General features: G+C 38.2%; 1 protein-coding gene across 2 annotated transcripts in view; it reads left to right on the top strand.

Annotated features, from left to right (window-relative positions):
- Window positions 1–23,697, top strand: part of LOC140742106 (bis(5'-adenosyl)-triphosphatase-like) — a 946,366-nt gene that overhangs the window by 542,959 nt on the left and 379,710 nt on the right. The window lies entirely within an intron of this gene.

Below are 23,697 nucleotides of genomic sequence, written 5' to 3'. Positions count from 1 at the left end.
CACACTTCATGACACAGGAATACTGAGATGAATTACTGTCACATAATACAGTGTCAGCCACTTAATAGTATATAGAACACATCATTTTGCTGTTATCTATTGGCAAATCCAATCTCTTTATTGAAATCAAGGGAAAGATCCCTTCCTCAGCTTAACTGATGTGGCGATTGTGATCTGTGAATAACCACCACCAGCTCAATACGATGGAGAGACTACACCAAATTCTCTTTGTCATGATCTCAGATTCAGCCACCGCTAATTTGCCTCAGTATCTCAGCAAATGGCCTAGCTTGGATACAATGTTTAAAGCCAGCCTGAACCATTTTATATCGAGTATTTCATTATGGTTGCAATATGAGATACCCCCTATGACATCTGGCACTTGGCCACCCAGCCGTGAATCACCTGGACAATAGCAATATCTGTTCCAGGCTGCTGTTTATTGACAGTTCAGCATTCAACACAATCATATCCTCAGTTCTAATCAACAGGCTCCAAAACCTGGGCCTCTGTACCTCCTTTCTGCAACTGGATTCTTTCCGGGAGACCACAGTCAGTGTGGATCAGAAACATCATCTCCTCCTTGTTGACAATCAACACTGGCACACCTCAAGGATGTATGCTTAGCTCACTGCTCTACTGTCTCTACACCTATGACTGCATGGCTAGGCACAGCTTTAACACCATCTAAAAATTTGGTGATGGCACAACTATTGTTGGCAGAATTTTGGATGGTGGCAAGGAAGCATATAGGAGCGAGCTAGATCAGCTGGTTGAGTGGTGTTGCAAGAACAACCTTTCACTCAATGTCAGTTAGACCAAGGAATTTATTGTGGACTTCAAGAGAGTGTTGTTCAGGGAACACATTGGTCCATATTGAGGGATCAGCAGTGGAAAAGGTAAGCGGTTTCAAGTTCAACATCTCTCAAGATCTATCCTGAGTGCAACAGATTGATGCAATTACAAAGAAGGCCCAACAGTGACTATACAGTATTTCATTAGGAATTTGAGGAGACTTGGTATGTCACCAAAAGACCCTTTCAAATTTCTACAGGTGTATCATGGAGAGCATTCTAACTTGTTGCATTACTGTCTGGTGTGGAGGAGGCACTGCACAGAATTGGAAAACGTTGCAGGAAGTTGTAAACTCAGCCAATTCCATCATGGGCACCAGCTTTCCTAGTATCCAGGACACCTTCAAAAGACAGTGCCTCAAGAAGGGAGCATCCATTATTAAGGAGCCCCATCACCCAGAACATGCTGTCTTCTCATTGCTGCTATCAAGGAGGAGGCACAGCAGCCTGAAGACCAACACTCACTGTTTCAGGAACAGCTTCTTCCCCTCCAACATCAGATTTCTGAATAGACAATGAACCCATGAACACTACCAAACGTGTTTTTGCTCTCTTTTTGCACAACTTAATATTTATTTTAAAATTCTTATTGTAATGTAGTTTTTACAAATCCCTATGTATTGCATTTACTGTTGCCACAAAACAACACATTTCAATACATAGGCCAATGATATTAAACATGATTCTTATTCTGATAATTGCAGCTTGTCAAAAAATTAGCACAGAATGTGCTTCATGGCTGTCAACTGCTGCAATAGGTGCCTTGTTGGAGAAGCAGAGAGGTGAACAGTTGTCTTGCATGGAACTTGGAAGAACTTCCAGCTTCTCCTCAGAATCTTTTCCATGTCAATGACAAAGATCACCTCTGAGGATGATGATAAAATGCTGAAAGTTAATTGACCTGAAAACTATAATCAAGATTAATGAGTGCATTTTCAAGTATTATTCTGCATAACCATATCACTGACACATGGCCCATTCAGTTGTACATACCTCTTATCAGTATCCACCACAATCATGCACATGTAGCTCCCACATTTCACAGCTTTCATAAACTGTTGTCTATTAAAACATAACATCATGAACAGTATATACCACTATCTTTTTGTTGTCACTTGGTGCCAAATTTCCCTCACTGAGGGATAAGGTGACACAAAATGAAAGGCAATGACAAAGGCATCAAATCAGAAAGGTACTCTCATAGAGGATGGTCATTGCCAAAGGCATGGCCACACAGACATGGGCAGTGACAGAGCATAAACCCAATTTCTTCACTGGCAGACCCTAGTTAGTATGGATTGACAAAAACATCTCCTCCGCACTCACCATCCGTACAGGTGCACTAAAAGTCTCTGTGCTTACTGCCCTGCTCTACTTACTTTATACTTGTGATAGTGTGGCTCAGTACAGTTCCAATGCTATATTTTAGTGGTTGCTGACAACACCCCTGTTTTTGGCCAAATCACAGGTGGTGATGAGTTGCAATGTAGGAAGGAGATTGAAAATCTGGTTGAGTGGTGCCACACAACAACCCCTCACTCAGCATCAGCAAAACCAAAGAGTTCATTGTCAACTACAGGAGGAAGAAGCAGGAAGTCCCTAAGCCAGTACCCAGAAGGGAAATGGAGGTGGAAAGATTCGGGAGCTTTAAATTCCTCATCATCAACATATCAGAAGATCTGTTCTGGGACCAGCACATAAGTGTAATCACAAAGAAGACACAACAGTACTTCTACTGTCTTAGAAGTTTGTGTAGATTCAATATGGCACCAAAAACCTTAACAAACTTTTACAGACACACAGTGGAGAATATTCTAATTGGTTGCATTATCACCTGGTATGGAACCACCAATGCCAGGAACATAAAAGACTACAGAAAGTGCCAGATACAGCCCAGTCCAACACTGGCAAAGACTTGCACACCATTGATTACATTTACACAAAGCGCTGCCGTAAGGAAACAGCATCCAGCATCCTGGCCATGACTTAATCTCACTACTGCGAGCAGGCAGGAGGCAGAGAAGCTTCAGGTCCCACACCACCAGATTCAGGATTTTACGACCTACAGACTCACTTTCAAGGGTTCTTTACTACTTTGCGCCATTTGTCTTCTTTTGTACTTTGATGATTTGTCTGACTTTGTATGTTTATGTATAATTTTTCATAAAATTCCATTGTATTTTTCCAGTAAATGCCTGAAGAAAATGAATATCATAGTATGAGATGCTAACATGTATCTATTTTGACAATAAATTTACTTTGATCTTTGAAATATTGATAACATGCTTTTAACTAATGCTGCTCTTTGTATCCCTTTCCCATTCCAATGGTGTCTTTGTCTCTGGCAGGCAATCAGCCAAAAGTGCTACATCTCATGCAAAGACAATGCAGCCAGAAGCCAGGCCTTCCAAATCTACTTGATCATGCTGTGAAGTCACCTATAATTTCCTCCAGTGAATGAGAACAGCTTTTCAGCAGTCATGTAGCAACCAGAGGAGTGGGAGTGCACAACTGCACCAGAACAAGCAAAAAAAATGTAACAGAAAGACCTGCATAAGGCTCTATATGTAATCACATGTCAGCTGGTCATCAAGGGAGATGATCCCTTTAGTTAAATCTATCTCCAAGTTTTCCACTGAAAATGATCATTTACTCCAAGGGAAAGGCTGCAATCTGTCTTGGTCTAAAGACTCACTCAGTCTTTTATCTATTCTCCACCTGTCAGGATTGCTTGTTATCTTTTAACATATATGAAAGTTTATTCAAATAATTACAGTACATTATCACAGCAATACACTATTATACAATATTAATGGCTTCACAACACAAGTATTTACAGTTTCAAGTTAAAAGACAGTTAGCACTCTCCAAAACACACTCAGCCCCTTGAGGGACCAACCATTTCCAGAAATCCCGCATTGTACCTGTAGATATTGTGTGTTTTTTCTCTGGGGTCATACAGACACAGACATGCATTGCATGCTTCAACCTTTGCAAGCAACGTAGTAGCAATTGATCTCCAGTGCAGAAAAAACATGCAAACACCTAAAACGTATGGAGTTTGAAACCTTGCATGTCTGCTTCCATGGTATTTGATAGGCCTTCTTTTCATGGAGTGTTATTAAAGTAACACAGGAAAGATGGAAATTGGAACTGGAATTGGTTTATATTGTCATACAGTCCATACAGATCAAATCATTACACAGTGCATTGAGGGAGAACAGGGTGAAAAGTTAACAATGTAGAATAGACTAACAGCTACATGGAAAGTGTAGTGCAGATTAACAAAAGGTGCAGGTTACAATGAAGAAGATTTGCAGGTCAGGAGTCCAATCTTATTGTACGAGGGAACCATTTAATAGTCTTCTAACACTAGGGTAGAAGCTGTCTTTTAGCTTTGTGGTGCATGCTTTCAGGCTTTGGTAACTTCTGCCCAATGGAAGAAGAGAGAAAGACTCTCTGGCGTGGGTATGTCTCTGAGTTTGTTGACTCCTTTACTGAGAGAGAGAAGTATCGACCGAGTCCTTAGAAGGGAGGAGGCTGGATTTTATGATGTGCTAGGTTGTGTAGCTTTCTGCAGTTTTTGTGATCATGTGCAGAGCATTTGCTATACCAAGCCATTATGCTTCCAGACAGAATGTTTGCTATGGTGCATTGATAAAAATTGGTAAGGGTCGACAAGGACATGCTAAGTTTCTTTAGCCTCCGGAGGAAGAGGAGGTGAGTTTCCATAGTTGTGGCATCTGAGATGTTCACTTTTTAGAACTTGAAGAACTCAACCTCAACATTGTTAATATAGGACACGAGTACGTGCACTGCTTTTTTTTCTGAAGACAATGGCCAGCTGTTTTGGCTTTCTGACATTGAGAGAGAGGTTGTTTTCTTGATGCCATGGCACTAGGCTCTCTATCTCCTTCCTGTGCTGCAGCGCAGTGTTATTTGACATATGGCCCACTATGGTGATATCATCTTCAAACTTGTAGATAGAATTAGAGCAGAATGTGGCCACATGATTAAATTTTTGCAGTCGTAGCCATGATATTGAATAGTGGCCCAAGGACAGCACTTTTCAAGTGTTGAAACTTGAGTTATGATATAGTTTAAATCACCTTGAAGTTTTAGAGATGGTAAATCTTTTCCCTTTAAATTCATTAAATGTATCGGGCTAATTTATGGTAAGGAACCTGTGTAGGCTTCAATTAAAGATGTCATTGCTAACAGGACAAATAGAATTAATAAATATGTAACTTATTAAGAGCAATTGTTGCCCTGTTACTAGTAGGATAAAATAAGAATTAAAAATCTCACTATAAATATCAATTATGAGCTCCTAAAAGTAGTCATGACTGGTGTCTTAAATCTTTTTCTTTCAGAAAAATAATTCCTATTGGTTCACAAAATAATGCCTTCATCAACAGTTATTGGATTAGGTAAAAAAAATGTAGAAATGTTAATACATAAAAGGGGGGATTTTCATTGACCAGAAAAATTTGTTTTCAGCAGAACCAATTTTCACCCAGACCTTATTTTTTCCTGTTTGCTGAACACACCTTTAGCTCCTCTCAGATGCTGTGTTTTAATGCGTTTGTGCAGAATCCTGGGAAGCATTGACATCAAATGGGTGATAGTCATTGTTGAAGGTAACACTGGCTGTGGGTGAGCACATTCAATCCCTTAATTGTATTCCTTCCAACACCAAGAAAAGCACTATTTCCCAGTTTGAAGATCAGATCTTGCCTTAAACTTATTTTAAAAATTTTCTCAGCAAGAATTTGTTTTTATTATTGAATGCAAAGTGATTTTTGGCCAACACAATGGTCCACAAGAATGAGCAGTTTAATTGCCATTCTTTTAACGGTTGATCCAGTCAAATTTTCTTCCTTCCCATCAAGTTAATGGAAATATTTCTCTGTTCCCTCTGCTTGCTCTCTTGAGGCTTAATGGAATGGAATACCTGCTGTTACTGAATAGGCTTAAAGATCGTTGTGCATTGTGAATAGAAACAGACATGAGGTTTGCAGTAGCCCTGGCTCCCAGAGGAATCACTCATACTGCACTGATATTTGTCTTTGAACACAGTCAACTTCCCCAAAATACTGACAAATGAAACTAGTTAGTGCTTTGTAAATGGACTGTTTTAATCTTGAATTGAGTTGTTATAATACCAAAGCCCCTAATAGCGGAAATCACTAAGTTTTTGCAAGGAAACAAAAATATGAAGTGGAAAGAATATACTTGACAAATGTTTATCAGAAGGAATTGAAGTGTTTTCTGGCTTTCAAATCTTGTTAATGACGGGTACAAGAGTTAGGTATTAAGGTAATATCCTTTCTACCCTTTTTAAACAACAGAATAACATTACCCATCTCCCAGTCTTCAGGAACTTCACCAGTGGCTAATGGTGAAGCAAATATCTTCACAAGGGCCTCTGCAATTTTGTCTCTTGGTTCCCACAAAGCCTAAAGGTGCACTTGGTCAGACCCTGGGAAGTTATCCAATTTATTGCACTGTAAAGTTGCAAATTCTTCAACTTTACTCTCTTAATTTTCCTCTTATGTGTATTCTTAAGTTTTTTAAAGGGCTTCACTCAATCCCAACCTCCTAAACCCAATGCATGCTTCCTCTTCTTTCCTTGACCAGAGCCTCAATATCACTCATCAGCCAAAGTTTGCTCAACTTGCCAGGCTTATCCTTCCCCCAAATCAGGAACATACTGATTCTGGTCTCTTGATAGCACACTCTTGAAAGCATCCCACTTGCTATTTGTTCCTTTCCTTTCAAAGAGGCTCAACCAGTTGACCTCTTAGGTCCTGCCTAATTCTCCAAAAATTAGTCCTACTCCAGGTTTGGACCCTAACTTGTGAACTTCTATCCTTTTCCATCTCTATCTTAAAACTAATAGAATTATGGTGAGTGGAGCCTAAGTGCTCCTTGACTCAGTTACATGCTTTGTTGCTGAAGATGAGGTCCAATATTTCACTCTCCTGAATAATCCCTTCTCTATACTGACTCAGAAAACTTCTCTGGGCACACTTCACAAACTCTACCCCATGCCAACTCTTAACACTTCAGGTAGTCCAGTCAATACTGGGTACATTAAAAATCTCCTGTTAATACAACCATATTATTTTTACAACTATAAACAATTTCTCTTTACAACAGCTCCTCCAATTCCCATTGACTATTGGAAGTCTATAATACAGCTCCAATAGACTGACCCTCTCCTTGTTTCCAAGTTCTACCTATATGGCCTCTATGGACAACCCCCCCCACCCCCCAAGAATGTCATCTCTTGATAATGCTGTTATGGCCTCCTTTATCAAAAAAAGCTACAGCCCTCTTCACTTACCTGTAGTGAACCATTAGTAAAATGACCCAGCACAAGCTTACTTCATATTCACATTTGTTGGAAAGGTCAGAATATCAACACTTAAAACTATATGAAATCAAGAGATATAGTTTAAGAAGATTATATCTTCACTCCACCTCTACCCTCTCCACATCTACCAATATCCATGTTAGTTTGATGCAAATTTTATATTTTTACCAGAATTTATATCATGATACCATGACACATTAATTTTAATTTGCCTTTTAGATTGTCAAAAATTACTAGCACAGGAAGTTTGTAGTTTTGAATGGAAATAGGGTCAGAAGGGCATCCCCAGATTATGGGAATAGTATTTGAAACCTAGGCTGTAATGGAGTTTTTTGATGACAGAAAATTTGCTGATGTGATAAAGGCTTGGTGCAAAGTCGGAAATGGATTTTTCTAATTAGTTGAAATTATGAATACAAGAGTAAGATTTAAGATCAAAGAGCAAACCTCCAGAGATAATTACAGACCAAAAAAGATCCTCAAACAAAAATATCATGGAAAGTTTGAGGGTGGCAAGATAGCACCATCAGACCTAGGGATCTTCTGAAGTCCAAGAAAGAAAAATTTGAATGTGATCGTTAAGATAAGATATTAGATTTATTACGTAGATCAGAAGTTTAGAAGTTTTTGCAAAATATAAGTTTGGGAAGTTAACTTTCTCTGGTATCTGCAGTACTGTGCAAGGGACAAGTAGGAAGGAGTAATTCAGCAAGGTTGTTGAAAGAAGCTTTGACAAGCAACAAAGATGCAAAACAAGTGCTTGAGGGGCAGGTAGTACATTATTTTTTCATTAAAATAGCACAGTATTTCTAACAGTGCAATCACATATATTGCAAGTGGAGAAATTCTTTTGATTTCAGATCAGTTGCATGGTTGGTGTGTGAACGAAAGGTATTTTACAAGGGAATGAAACGGTAAAATTGTTGATTCAGACTCTGCTACACCTTTTGATCAAGATTGTAATGTACATTTTCAGCTATAACAGGCAGTTTTCAAGCACAACGATTAGTGTGGATTTTCAGTGCTCTTCCCTCACTTAGGACATGTAATGATTAATAGATTATATTTCCCTTTAATAACTTTGTAAATTAGGATTTGTAGACATAATGTATCTTGCATTAGTAAATACATTTTAATGTGGTCATTAGAAAGTTATTATTTCTTTTACTGTTTTCATGAAATACACTAAATTACTTCATGGGCCCATTTCAGATGAATGTTTATCATTGGATCCCATACATTTAAGAAGCCTAAAGCACTTGAGTTGGAGACATTCTGGTGTATAGCAGCAAGGCTGTATTATCTGTCATTATTTTTGTACCTTAGCTTAAATATTTTACTTTTCCACTATTTTTCTTCAGGTACAATATATGATATTCAAGTTTGAATGATGCAGTGACATCTGAGACTGAGAGAAATCTTCATACATTCTTTCTATTATTCCTTCATGAATTCCATGCACCAGGATAAAAGTATGATAATATATTGGTAGTGTATTAAATGTTTATGAATGTTCGATTCCATTTCTCTGTAATGGAGTTGCATCTAGTACAGTATAGGATCACTGCATTCAGAAACCAAAATTCGAAAAAGTCTTCCTAAAAATTATGTTTTTGTAATTATGCTTAATGACAAATAATTTTGAAGGAAAAGATTGTTGTATGAGGAGCTCTACATCCTGCTGCAGTACGTTTAACACAATGTATCTACCTTAAATGGAATTTGTAAAATGTTCATACAGCCAGCTTCGTAAAAGGTTCAGAAATTGTTCTCTCAATGGCTACTATGACTAAAATGGATCTCAACCTTTTTGAGTTCTGCTCAGTATTGGGTAGTCTTAATCCTGTGAGCCACTCTAAATCTGTCGCAGAAAGGGAGGAAATAAAGTAATTCCATTGCAACAGTGGTTTTACAATCAACTCACTTCCACATTACCTGGCAGCTGTACACCAGCTGATCTACACATCATTTCCTTTCTGAGTTACAGAAGTTTGTATAGGTACATGGATGGTAAGGATTTGAAAGGCAATGGTCCCTGGGCAGGTCGGTGGGAGAAGGCTGTTTAAATAGTTCAGCATGAAATTAATGGGCCGAAGGTCATGTTTCTTTGTTGTACTTTTCAATGACTCAATGACTGTATTTTCAAATGCCATTTCAAAAATGAGGAGACAATTCCTATGTCATTATTTCTGGTTGGTTGCCCTCTTCCACCCAAAATTAGCCTAATAAGTACAAATGATTTCAAGTTCAACATATGTTTGGTACCAATTCAGTATTTGCCCTGCTTCCCTGGTTAAAGCTATAGACCAGGAACCCCTGTACCCACTCCCCCCACCCCCACTACCCTCTCCCATTCAAAATCATTTCAAGCTGTCTACCAGGACATGTCTTATGTTTGTACTGCTCTGATTTTTCAAAGAGATATCAAAATAGGCATTTGTTTACACCAAGTTGTTTTGGAATACCTGCAGTAATTTTTTAAAATGGGTATTTTTTTTCTGTGAGAAGCCCATTTTCAGTTGGAAAAAAAATTGATAAAAAGAGCATTTATGTTCTATTGCTCTAGTACATGGAAGGATTTACCTTCTTAGTGGAAATAAAATGTAACCAACATAATTTCAAGTAATCCAAAATAAAACAAATTCCACTCTGAAATATATGAATCACAAAGCACAGCTGAAATGTAATAACTTTGCAGGTTGTTCTATTTAATTAGAATGAGAGTACCAGTTATATGACTAGAAAAATACTTCCTCAAGCAAATTGAGGAATTTCTAGTTGGTGTAAGTCATGGGCAGACCCATGATGCTGAAGAAGCATGGGCGAGTTGCTCACGTATATTTTGTAGTTGGACATTGTCACAATGTGCTTATGGGTGATCAGGATGAAGGATTCAGGGATGGTCAAACCAAGTGCTTTTTCTTAGGTGGCATTTACCTTCTTGGTTCCTGGTGGAGCCACATTCAATTGTGTAGCAAACTCCTGACTTGTGTGTTACTGATGGTAGAAAGGCTTTGACAATCTGTAGGTGAGTTGTCACAGAATGTTCAGTCTCTGACCTACTCTGGTAGACATAATATTTATGTTACTGCTCCAGTAAAATACATTATTAATTATGATCCACAGGATGCACATGGTGGAGATTTCAGCAATGATAGAGGCATTTGGTTGTTAAACATATACTACAGTGGCATGCAAAAGTTTGGGCACCCCGGTCAAAATTTCTGTTACGGTGAATAGTTAGGTGAGTAGAAGATGAACTGATCTCCAAAAGTCATAAAGTTAAAGATGAAACATTCTTTTCAACATTTTAAGCAAGATTAGTGTATTATTTTTGTTTTGTACAGTTTTAGAGTGAAAAAAAGGAAAGGAGCACCGTGCAAAAGTTTGGGCACCCCAAGAGATTTGAGCTCTCAGATAACTTTTACCAAGGTCTCTGACCTTAATTAGCTTGTTAGGGCTATGGCTTGTTCACAGTCATCATTAGGAAAGGCCAGGTGATGCAAATTTCAAAGCTTTATAAATACCCTGACTCCTCAAACCTTGTCCCAACAATCAGCAGCCATGGGCTCTTCTAAGCAACTGCCTAGCACTCTGAAAATTAAAATAAATGATGCCCACAAAGCAGAAGAAGGCTATAAGAAGATAGCAAAGCGATTTCAGGTAGCCATTTCCTCAGTTTGTAATGTATTAAGAAACGGCAGTTAACAGGAACGGTGGAGATCAAGTTGAGTTCTGGAAGGCCAAGAAAACTTTCCAAGAGAACTGCTCATAGGATTGCTAGAAATGCAAATCAAAACCCCCATTTGACTGCAAAAGACCTTCAGGAAGATTTAGCAGACTCTGGAGTGGTGGTGCACTGTTCTACAGTGCAGTGACACCTGCACAAATGTGACCTTTTGGAAGAGTCATCAGAAGAAAACCTTTCCTGTGTCCTCACCACAAAATTCAGCGTCTGAAGTTTGCAAAGGAACATCTAAACAAGCCTGATGCATTTTGGAAACAAGTCCTGTGGACTGATGAAGTTAAATAGAACTTTTTGGCTGCAATGAGCAAAGGTATGTTTGGAGAGAAAGGGTGCAGAATTTCATGAAAAGAACACCCCTCCAACTATTAAGTACAGGGGTGGATCGATCACACTTTGGGCTTGTGTTGCAGCCAGTGGCACAGGCAACATTTCACTGGGAGAGGGAAGAATGAATTCAATTAAATACCAGCAAATTCTGGAAGCAAACATCACACTGTCTGTAAAAAAAGCTGAGGATGAAAAGAGGATGGCTTCTACAACAGGATAATGATCCTCAAAATCCACAATGGACTACCTCAAGAGGTGCAAGCTGAAGGTTTTGCCATGGCCCTCACAGTCCCCCAACCCAAACATCATTGAAAGTGTGTGGATAGACCGCAAAAGAGCAGTGCATGCAAGACAGCACAAGAATCTCACAGAAATAGAAGCCTTTTGCAAAGAAGAATGGGAAAAAATCCCCCAAACAAGAATTGGAAGACTCTTAGCTGGCTACAGAAAGCGTTTACAAGCTGTGATACTTGCCAAAGGGGGTGTTACTTAGTACTGACCATGCAGGGTGCCCAAACTTTTGCTTGCCACTGTAAATGGTTAGACTCTATTATGTTGCTGATAGCTATTGCCCTGTTGGAATGTTAATTGCTATTTATTACTATCCATCAGAATAGAATCCAGGAATGTTTGCATATAGGGATGAATTGCTTCATTATATGAGAGGGTTGCTAATAGAATTATGCAAGCTGCTTTCATCAGAGAACATCTCCATTTTTGAACGTATGTAAGAAGGAAAGAGGCTGAAGCACAAAAATGACAATGACTGGCCTTAGGATATGTTATGCTCAGCCAATTGGAGATTACAGTTTCCAAGATCCACAAAAAATAGTCTGCTATCAGTAAAACTGAGCATGGAAGTGCTGGATCTACATTAAAAACCCAAATGAGTCAGTAATGAATTTGTGAGAAAAGAAACTCGCCATGCTTATCTACACATATATCAAGGTTATGTACAGCATCGGGCCCTGTATAAAGCACATCTCATTTGTACAAGTAAATCCTCTGAAAGTATAAAGGATGATTTTAAAATCATCCTAGTAGAGTGAACTACTGGCACACTTCATTGATTTACTTCACATCATTTACACATTTATTGGGTTGTTCTTGATCTGTGTGATTCTTACACGCTGCAGTGGAGTTGAGAAGTCAAGGTTCCCAATGTTCAACAGGCCATTAAGTAAGGAGCTTGAAGGTTCACTTCACCAACCTACAGGTCATATGTTTAATTTCCTCTGCAGTGTTCCTCTTTAATTCAATGTTTCAGCTGGTATTGACTTTTGGAACAAATTTCACCACATATGCCAGTGATATTAAACTGATACTGAAAGCAGCATTTGAAGGGATTGCTACAGTGACTGTTGTATAGTAATAGAAAATATGAAATAAAAACTAATTATCATGAAAATCGATTTTATTAATTTTTATAGCAAAGTTAGAAGATAGAATAATGGCATGGTTCCCAGCATATTAAACAAGAATATCCAAGAACGTCTGATTCTTGCCTTAAACAGCCCCAAGCAAATCTGAAGCAAGTTTACAATCTATATGTTTGAAGTGCCTTATCTGCTATATTCTTAAGTGTAAACTCACTGTTTATGATTTTGGGCTTTAAGAGTGAGGAGTTCAGACCTGTTAGCTCTAACTTACAACTTAGTCCAGAATATTTTTCAGGAAAGTTTTAGGCAGAGCATTATATCACTTCACAGAAAAAAATGTCACACTGAAATCAGTGTCTAAAACAGGAACAGAAAAGTAATATTTTAATGATTAGTTACATTTGAAATACAAGCCTAGAAATTGTTGATTATCCTATTGGAATTGTCAAAGCATTACAGTGCCGCTCGGCAATGACCATTTTGGAATCTACTTCAAAGTATAAAAATGTCCAAACATCTAAAGAACTGCTGCAATCTTCCCTTGGTCCATTCTGCAGCACACAAGAAAAGCAGCATCTGTAACCCAGAGTGAATACAAGAGGTCATGGCGAGAAACCGGCAAGCAGGGTTCTATCAGAACCTGTCCGTACGAGCAGGAGATCAACACTTCATTGGCAAAGGGAGAGGAACGGGAGAATTCTGGGTCCAGATTTAGTTAGCCATGTTTCCAAATACTTACCGTAGATTCCGGATTTTAAGCCGCTACTTTTTTCCCACATTTTGATCAGCTTTGAACACTGCGGCCTTTACTACGGTGCGGCTAATGCATGGTTTTTTTTCATGCCGCCAAAAACATTTTGCCTCGTAACAGTAGACCAATAAAATTGATGAGTAGTTCACAGAGGTCCAATGAAATTGTACGATAAATCAAGCGCACTTTCACAATTAAAGTATTGTAAATCAGTCATTTGTACTCACCCTCATCAACATGGAAAACACTCGAAGAAAAGCATTGTGCTGCCTTTATGGCAGTTATTTAGTTTATAATATTTTCGCTTAGTAATTCATTTGTTAGTATGTTTTCTGTACTACAGCCCGGAATGCTAGACGTCACATTCGGTTTCGCCGCGTCTTGTGGGAAATACCGGTTTGCGATAAACGGGAAGGTGGGGGGAGCGGCGGAGCCAAAACGCTGCTTTTAAGTTAAAGGCGATCAATAACTTTTCCTGGTAGGCTGCAGTATATATATTTTTACCAGTCGCTAGGAGATATTGGAATGTATATGCAACATAATTTGTGTGTTACCGATACGTATGTATATTTAAAAGTAGCCGCGTTACAGGCACGGTTCGAAAAAAAGCATTTGCAATATGTATTTGTTTGTTACCATATGGATTTAATTAAAAGTTAAAAAATCCTCACGTGTAATATCTTTCTGTGTAAATATCTCATATTACAACGTGGGACACCTGCGGCCTAAAATCCGGTGCGGCCTAAAATCCGGTGCGGCCTGTACAAGTACAAAATTGATTTTCTTTCTAAAATTAGAGCCAGCGGCTTTTAATCAGGTGCGCTCTGTAGTGCGAAATCTACGGTACTCTATTGATTTCAACAGATGTGACTATGGAAAACAAATCAAATATATATATATATAGAGAGAGAGAGAGAGAGAGAGACACACACACACTGTAATATCATATACTTGGTGTAGGTAACTGAGATAAATAATTTCTATCTATTGTATTCTTGTGCATGGATTTACAAATCCTGAATACAATTATCATCTATGGAGTGAAGGATTGTCGGACCTCAAGATCAGTTGTTTTCCTTTTCTATAAACGTCCTAATTTTAGGAAGCTAACAATTAAATCTGAACATGGACATTGTTGTCAGCATCTCTCATCTAAACCCATACTGATTTTGTTTTCAATGGTACTCAAGGTATATATTTAATGAATCTGGGGCTAATAATTGATAAATGTATACAACTTGACTTCAATTGAAACAGCATGTAACAGTGGAGCTGGAATCGCATTGTAATTTATTTCTCAAGTTGCTGCATGTTGTCATATTAAAGAAGGAATCATGGTCCAGTATTTTGAATTACTGATGGGACTCTGTACTGTCCACTGACCTTTAATGAAAGTCGTAGGTTTTTTGTGAGAGTCTGGAAGTTACGTTTGGTGGCAAGATTTTGTTACGTACACGCAACCCTGTAAAAGTATCAGCAGTAATTGAATACACCTGGAGTCTGGTTTTGCTGTTAACAAAACACTATTTTATTAGTAACTACGTAATATAGTAACTTAAACCAGGTAAATCAAGAATTAACGGTGTTATGCATATGTAAATATATAAACCCCCAAACTTCTTCAAGCTTAGGTGGTAAATGATACAGTCTTACGATGGGGTGGTAAGAAAGTTCAGTTCAAATGCACAAGTTAATTAATGCGAGATGTTTGTAATCCAAAGGCGAATGTTGGTGAAGGCAATTACATTGATATTCCACAGATTCCACGACAGCAATACAAAATAACAATAGCAGTAGGTTTTATCTCCGAAGTTGTTCCACTCCACACACGAAGTATCACCGACAGTGATCTTCAACAAATATCCTTCCAACACAAATGGTACCATACCCAAATTCAAGTATGAATTTGAGATTCACCAATCTCAAAGTGGTGGCCACAGGATACTCAAATGGAATCCATGTATGGATTATCACCAACAGTAGCTTATCACAAAGGGGACCCTCTTCAAGGGAAACACCACCCAGGTAAGGGTCGAACCACCGGTAGATTCCACAAGGTTACCCAATTACACACAACGTGATAGCCACTTATCCAGTTCCACAACATACGAAATAACTCCAACAGTGATTTGCCACAGGGGCACCTTTCTTCAGGGAACTACCACACCCAGACAAAGGGTAAACACACATGTATTCACAAAAGTTTTCCCCTCACCAGAGAACCCACTCCTGTGGATTAACTAAGTGACAATCACACTTTCGTATTCGAATGGAAACAAACTCACTCTCACGGGCTACTTAGAGAGAGTCCTTTATCAATACTCAGGATCGATCTTAACTCACCCCTTTTGGGCTACTGAAAGATTAAACCAGCGACCAAATCACTGGTGTCTTCCTTTGACCGAATCCATCTTGACTCTGAGCTGTGTGTGTCTGTGACTGTCCTTGTAAAAAGTAAGCAAGCTGCAGAGAAACCATAACATTGATTGTCCGTCAAATAACTCCATCTCCCTCTCCCTCTCCCTCCCTCTACCCCTCTCTCCCTCCCTCCTCAAACAGTGCCCAAAAGTCAGTCTCATTCTCCCGGCGTTTTAAAGTGACAGTCCACAGAAAAAATGAACCCTAGGGGTACATAACAATGAAAGCAGGGCTTTCCACATGGAAATCCCATCATGTGTGGAGCCACAACACCATCTGAACACAAAGCTGCCGAAAAACCAAATCCAGATAAAGTGTCTCGATCCGAAATGTTAACTTTTCATTTCTCTCCACAGGTGCTGTCTGACCCAATGAGTTCCTCCAGGTTTATTTGTGCTGCTGTAAAATTTGGTGGCAATAAAGCACAATAACTGTTTCTGCCACTGAAAAATATCTTTAAGTATTCAGGAAAAGTATTCAAACTAATAAAAAGTAAATTTATTAAAAGTTTTTTTAAAGTTGAAAAGCAAAATGCAACATTTGAAAACACTAATTTAAAATTTATACTAAAGGTTGCCTTCATTCCTCATAGCCTCTCCGTTTCAAATGAAAGGAAATGTTGTTCCTTGTCATTTTTTCCAGCCTATCGCCTTCTATGCCGTCGTATTTCAAGTGCTCACCTAAAGGTTTCTCAGTTGTTCTAAGAGTATCTGCCTCCACCACTCCTTCGGGCTTGCTTTTCCAGATTCCACCCACCCTCTGAGTGAGAAAATTCTTCCTCTAGTCCTGCTGTAAATCACCTTCCCTTTGCATAAACTTATGTCTCCTACTATAAACAATCTGATAAGAGGAAAGGATTTTCAGCTTATCTGTCCTCACAGCTAAGGTGCTTTACCCTAGCTCACCCTGGGGAATTCCCCTTTGCGCCCTCTTCACTAACAGCACATTCTTCCTTTTGTGCTGACCAGAGTTGCACACAGTACTTCAGCTGTTGTCTGTCTCATGTTTTATGTAGTGTGTTTTAATTTCCCTTCTCTTATATTTTATACTCTTGACTAATAGAAGCAACCATCTGTAAGCCTCTAAACCATCTTATGAACCAATGCTACTGTCTTCATGACATGTCCACCAAGGTCCCTCTTTTCCTCAGGATGCCATGTGTCAGCCCATTCATTGTGTATATTCTAACTTCATTGTGAATAGCCAAAAACCATTACCTCACTTTTTCAGCATTAAATTCCATCTGCTATTGTTCTGCATATGTTACCAACTCATCAATATTATTCTGCTGTCAAAAACCGGCCTCCTCATTATCAACAAGACCATCAATCATTATGTCATCTTATTAGTCATTCTTCCTACATGTATATCCAGATTGTTAATACGCTCAGTGGCCACTTTATTAGGTATAGGAGTGGAACCTGGAGTGGTTTTCTGCTGCTGTAGCCCGTCCACTTCAAGGTTTGTCATGTTGTGCATTCAAAGCTGCGCTTTTCCACACCACTGTTGTAACATGTGCTTATTTGAGTTGCTGCTGCCACCTTAACAGCTTCAACCAGTTTGACCATTCTCCTCTGACCTCTCTCGTTAACAAGGCATTTTCACCCACAGAATGTTTTTTTTTTATTTTTGTTTTTCAATCCATTCTCTGTAAATTCTTGAGACTGTTGTGTGTGGAAAATCCCAGGAGATCAGCAGGTTTTGAGACCCCATCTGGCACCAACAACCATTGCATGGTCATCACTTAAATCACAATTCTTCCCCATGCTGATGTTAGGTCTGAACAACTGAACCTCTTGATCGTCTTTACATGCTTTTCTGATTGGCTGATTAGATATTTGCTTTAACGAGCAGGTGAACTGGTGTACCTAACAAAGTGGCCCCTGAGTGTCTATACAACAAACAAACATCTAGGGACCTGGCAGTAATCCTTGTGCTACATCGTGCTACAGAAGCTTCCAATCACAGAAACAACCCTCAAGCATCAACTTCCGCCTCCTATCAAAGCTAATTTCAGATCCAGTTTGCCAAATTACCCTAGATCCCACAGACCACCTTCCCATGTGCATTCTTGTGCCCTTTCATCAACTGCACTACCCTCATCAAGGTGTACCGAGTTAGAGTTTTGAAAGAAACAATCAAATTGGTCTGACAGAAGTTACCTCCAAAAAAAATCTATCGTGACCATCCTTAATTAATCCCTGCTTATCCTGGTGAGGAATAATCCTGCCTTTCAGAATTTATTCCAAATATTTCTTTGCCATTGATGTTAGACTCACTGGCCTGTAATTTACTCTTATGACAAATAAGTAGGATAACTGATACAATGTATTAATCTCAGGAATGATCCCTAGACCTCTTATTTACCTATTAAGATGTTCCTTAAAATCTGTTTCTTCATTCTAGCTTATGATCATCTCTCCTGAGATATTTTGGTATAATATATTGTTTGTTAACACTCCAAAGAAGTGCTTCAGGGATACCTAACTTTTAATGTTATTGCAGAAATAAAAATTATTTATTGATAGTTATGAATGTGAATTAATAGCTCAAAAATTACAAATGTGTACAAATTGATCACATTTTGCTTATGTAAATAATAGCTTTCTCACTGAAGATAGTTATTCAAAAACATTTCCCCTTATTAATTTTATATCTTGACTTTTACTTTTTTATTAATTGTAGATAAATCCTCCACAGCCATCAGGACTCTCCTGGACCCATCATAATTTTCTGTCAGTTGCTACATGACATTGAAAAATGAGACAGATTAGCTGGAAAAGGATTGTAGCACTTACCCACTGTTTAGAATCTCTCATGTCTCGGACCGGCAGCATGGTTGGGCTGCTCAGGCAATTTGTTATTGTTCGGTCATGCTAATTGCCAAGCTTCTTGGGTATTGGGTTGTCTTAAAGCTGTGTGAGGTGAACACAAAGATGGAAAGTACTAGTGGACCTCTTTTAGTCCCAGACTGCTTGTGATATTTGTTGAGAACATTTTCTCATTGAAGAGGATTTCTTTGGGGTTTTTTTCAATCTTTTGTGATTTTTGTATTCTAACTCTGCATAGTTTACTAATTCCATCCCTTCTTCTAAGTTTTACATATTAATGATGTTAATGTGTAATATGTTATCTCTTTATTAAACTACACAGCCTTTAAAATAGTTGAATATACTTTGTATAAAAAAGTAGTATCTGATCCATTTTATTAATTTACTTGTATGATTAAAGTATTAAATTCCATCATAAATGGGTCAAATTTATAAATATTCATAAATTGGAACAGTAGAATCATGAATATATTTTTCTTACAATATGTAACAGAAACTTCCACTACAATATTAATGTGATTAGTATCTTTAATGTATGATTAATATTGAAAGATATAAAGCATAGTCCTTTCATTACTCCAGGTCATTTCACACTGCTATACAGTAGTTTTATATGTAATGATTTACTCTTGAAATTCAGTGATTGCTCTTACATGGATGAAAGAGCTAATGGTTAGCACACAGTAAAGTATAACCCCCAGCAAATAGGTTTCTCTTGATACTGATCAATGTAAGGATCTGACCTAGATACTGGAATAATCTCTGTTCTTCAAATGGTATCATTGGACCTTCAGGACCTATCCAAGCTGGTATTAAATTTCATCTGGAAAGCACCGTAATATCAGTAGCACTTCCTCAGTCCAGCACTGCAAACTCAATTTAAATTACACGGCCAATCTTGCAATAGGTTTGGAATTTACAATACCTTGAACTCAAGTAGGAATCGAAACTGCACAATTTTGTCCTATGTGTCACGTGAATCGTGTCAGGCACTTCATTTGCAAGCAGAGATCCCTTTCAATTCAATCATTCCCACTTTGTTAACATGGATTAGAATCTGGACCAGAATTTCTTGTCAGCAGTCTGTGGAGTGCCGAATTTAGTTAGTATTTGAATATGCTTACTGTGAATTAAACATCTGTTTCAGCTAACCACTGCTCAACAACATTGTTCAAAGTTCAAAGTAAATTTATTATTTACTGTATATGTCACCATATACATAGATTAGAATCTGGACCAGAATTTCTTGTCAGTAATCTGGGGAGTACTGAATTTAGTTAGTGTTTGAATATACTTATTGTGAAACACTGACAGCAGATGTAAACATCTGTTTCAGCTAACCACTGCTCAACAACAGTGTTCAAAGTTCAAATAAATTTATTATCGAAGTACATACTGTATATGTCACCGTTTGCAGTGCTTATAAAGAGAATTCACCCCCCTTGGAAGTTTTAATGTTTTCTTGTTTTACAACATTGAATCACAGTGGATTTAATCTGGCTTTTGATGACACTCATCAACAGAAAAAGACTTGTGTCAAAGTAAAAACAAATCGCTACAAAGTGATCTAAATTAGTTACACTATAAAACAAAATAATTGATTGCATAAGTATTCACCCTCTTCAAGTCAGTATTTAGTAGATGTACCTTTGGCAGCAATTATAGTCATGAATCAGTGTGGATAGGTCACTATTAGATTTGCACATCTGGACACTGCAATTTTTCCCCATTCTTCTTTACAAAACTGCTCAATCTCTGTCAGATTACATGGGGATCATGAGTAAACAGCCCTTTTCAAGTCCAACCACAAATTCTCAATTGGATTGAGGTCTGAACTCTGACTTGGCCACATCAGGACATAAGCCATTTCTGTGTAATTTTTGCTTTATGCTTGGGGTCATTGTTTTGCTGGAAAACAAATTTTCTCCCAAGTCACAGTTCTCTTGCAGACTGCATCAGGTTTTCCTCCAGGATTTCCCTGTATTTTGCTGCAGTCATTTTACCCTCTACCTTCACAAGCCTTCGAAGGCCTGCTGCAGTGAAGTGTCCCCACAGCACAATGCAGCCACCACCATGCTTCAGGGCAGAGATGGTGTGTTTTTAATGATGTGCAGTGTTTGGCTTATGCCAAACATAGCATTTAGTCTGATGGCGAAAAGTCACAATTTTGGTTTCATCAGTCCATAGAACCTTCTTCCAGCTGACTTCAGAGTCTCTCACAAGTCTTCTAGCAAACTCTAACAAAGATTTCATGAGTTTTTTTTTCCAATAGTGGCTTTCTCTTTGCCGCTTTTCCAAAAACCTGCGACTGTTGAAGCACCTGGGCAACAGTTGTTTATGCACAGTCTCTCCCATTTCAACCACTGAAGCTTGTAATACCTCCAGATTTGTCATACGTCTCTTGGTAGCTTCCCTTACTAGTCCCCTTCTCATATAGTCACTCAGTTTTTGAGAACAGCCTGCTTTCGGCAGATCAACAGCTGTGACATATTCTTTCCATTTCTTGATGATCGACTTAACTGAACCCCAAACTATACTCAGTGACTTGAAAATTTTCTTGTGTTCATCTCCTGACGTGCTTTTTAATAACCTATTTTCAGAGTTGCTTGGAGTGTTCTTATGTCTTCATGGTGTAGTGTTAGCCAGGATACTGTCTACCCACCTGTTGGACCTTCCAGATACGGGTGTACTTTTACTACAATCAATTGAAACACCTTGACCACACATGGGTCTCCAAAAACAGATCTCAATTTAACTAATTAACTAATTATGTGACTTCTAAAACCAATTGGCTGTACCAGTGATGATTTGGTGTGTCATATTAAAGGGGGTGATTACTTTTGCAATCAATTATTTAATGTTATATTTGTAATTAATTTAGATCACTTTGCGGAGATCTGTTTTCACTTTGACACGAAAAAGTCTTTTTCTGTTGATCAGTGTCAAAAAAAGACAAATTAAATCCATTCTGATTCAATGTTGTAAAACAATAAAACCTGAAAACTTCCAAGGGGAGGGGATGAATACTTTTTATAGGCACTGTACAACCCTGAGATTCATTTTCTTGCAGGCATACTTAGAAAATCCAAGAAACATAATAGAATCAATGAAAGACGTCACCCAGCAAGATGGACAAGCAATCATGCGCAAGAGCTAACATACTGTGCAAACACAAAAGAAATAATAATAATAATAATAAGTAAATAAGCAATAAATATCGAGAACATGAGATGAAGAGTCCTTAAAAGAGAGTCCATAGCTTATGAGAACAGTTCATTGATGGGGTAAGTGAAATTGGGTGAAGCATCTCATGGCCAATTGTTTAGTCTCAGTTGTAGCATCAATCAGCTTCCAGAAGAAGTCTTAGAGCTGTATTGCAAGATTTCACTGAACAAACTCATAGAAACTCAGCTTGCTCCTGTGAAGATCAGATCTATGTCATCAACTATAGATGTCAGTGTTTGAAGGTACTCGCAGTTGTCTCAGCAGTCTAGCAATTTGCCCAGTGGTTGAGCGCTGGCCTGCTGAGGCTCTCTGCTGGGGCACATATTTGTTCTCCTCTTTCTGGATGATGCTATCCATATCTTCACACTGCCATACAGTCAATGCTTTGTGTCTCACATTTCCAACATCAGTGTTTTCTGTCTTCTGGTGAATTCAAATTTCATTTGTTTTATCTCCTCCTTATACCTCTCCAGACAGAAACCACTAGCCTTTACTGTCCTCTTTGGCCCAGTGTTACTACTGTATGTGTCATTCAATCTGTTCTTTTTGTTTCACAGACTCTTCATTTTTGCTTAACCTAAAAATATTTGTTTCTCCAACTTATCTTAGTGCTGGTGAAATGAATGTTTGTCGACCTGAAATGTTCACTCTCTTTTTCTCTCCATTGATCCTACCTGATATATTTGCAATCTTTCCTGTTTGTTTTTTTTTACCGTTTTGGTGGCCTATTGTGGTACATAGATATGGTTAGATAGGAGAAAGTCAAGTGAAATAAACAAAAATGTAAGCATTGCAAAGGGCAAGATACCGGTGCAATGACTTATATTAATTTATGATTTCTACTACTGATAGATTTTCACTTTATGTATTTGTACAAGAAAAAATACATGGAAGGATTTATAACAGTGCTGAAGTGTTTGAGTGTTTTTACCTCTAATCTAAGACAGGCCAATTAGAATCAGAGAGAGATGCCACGCAGGAATAAATCCTTTGGCCCCTTGAATCTGAGATGACCATTAACCAGCAATGTATTTCTAAATCTATCCCATTTTTTATTCTCAGCACATTATCATCAACTTTTCATGAATTACATTACTTATGTACATGTGAAGGACAACGTACAGTAATTGATTATCCCGTCAACCCACAAATCTTTGTGAGGTGGGAGAAAACCAGAGCACCCACAGAATCGTATACTGTCACAGAAGATAGGCAAGTCTACATGGGCAATGCCAAAGTCAGGGTTGAATCGAGGTGTCTAGCTCTGTGAAACTGCTGCTAGACCCACTGTATCAATGCACTTTAAATTCTTAGATCTATGAAAGTGTTCACCCCAATATGTCTCCTAAAGTACAATTCATCATAAACTCCACAATCCTCCTTTCCTCTAGTGCCCTAAAACCACTTTGTCAATGTTGCTTCCATTGAATTTCATCAATAAAAATAATTTCTAAATAGTTTATGCCTAAGCAGTTTGATTATGTTAATTGTGATTCAGTCAGAGGTGAAATGAACTACACAAAGACGTTAAACCAACATTGCAAGAACTCATTACCACGTTATTATGTTGTGTTTTGAAGGCTGAAGACAAAAATGTTATAAAGTAAGAAGGTTCTTTCAATAGCATCTAAAAAAGAACTTGAAAGAAAAGATCTGATATATTCATTAGGCAATCTATTTTTTAATGTGCTACTTTATAAAATAGAAAGCAATACTTTCCTACATTTATAACCTGCATGAGGGATTAAACAATTTGGTCTTCAGTCAGCTCTGACTCCAGAATTT

Source organism: Hemitrygon akajei, chromosome 19 (genome assembly GCF_048418815.1).
Source record: "Hemitrygon akajei chromosome 19, sHemAka1.3, whole genome shotgun sequence".
Classification (NCBI taxonomy): Eukaryota; Metazoa; Chordata; class Chondrichthyes; order Myliobatiformes; family Dasyatidae; genus Hemitrygon; species Hemitrygon akajei.
The sequence above is the reverse complement of the archived record's forward strand: the minus strand, read 5'-3'. Positions and strand labels throughout refer to the sequence as shown.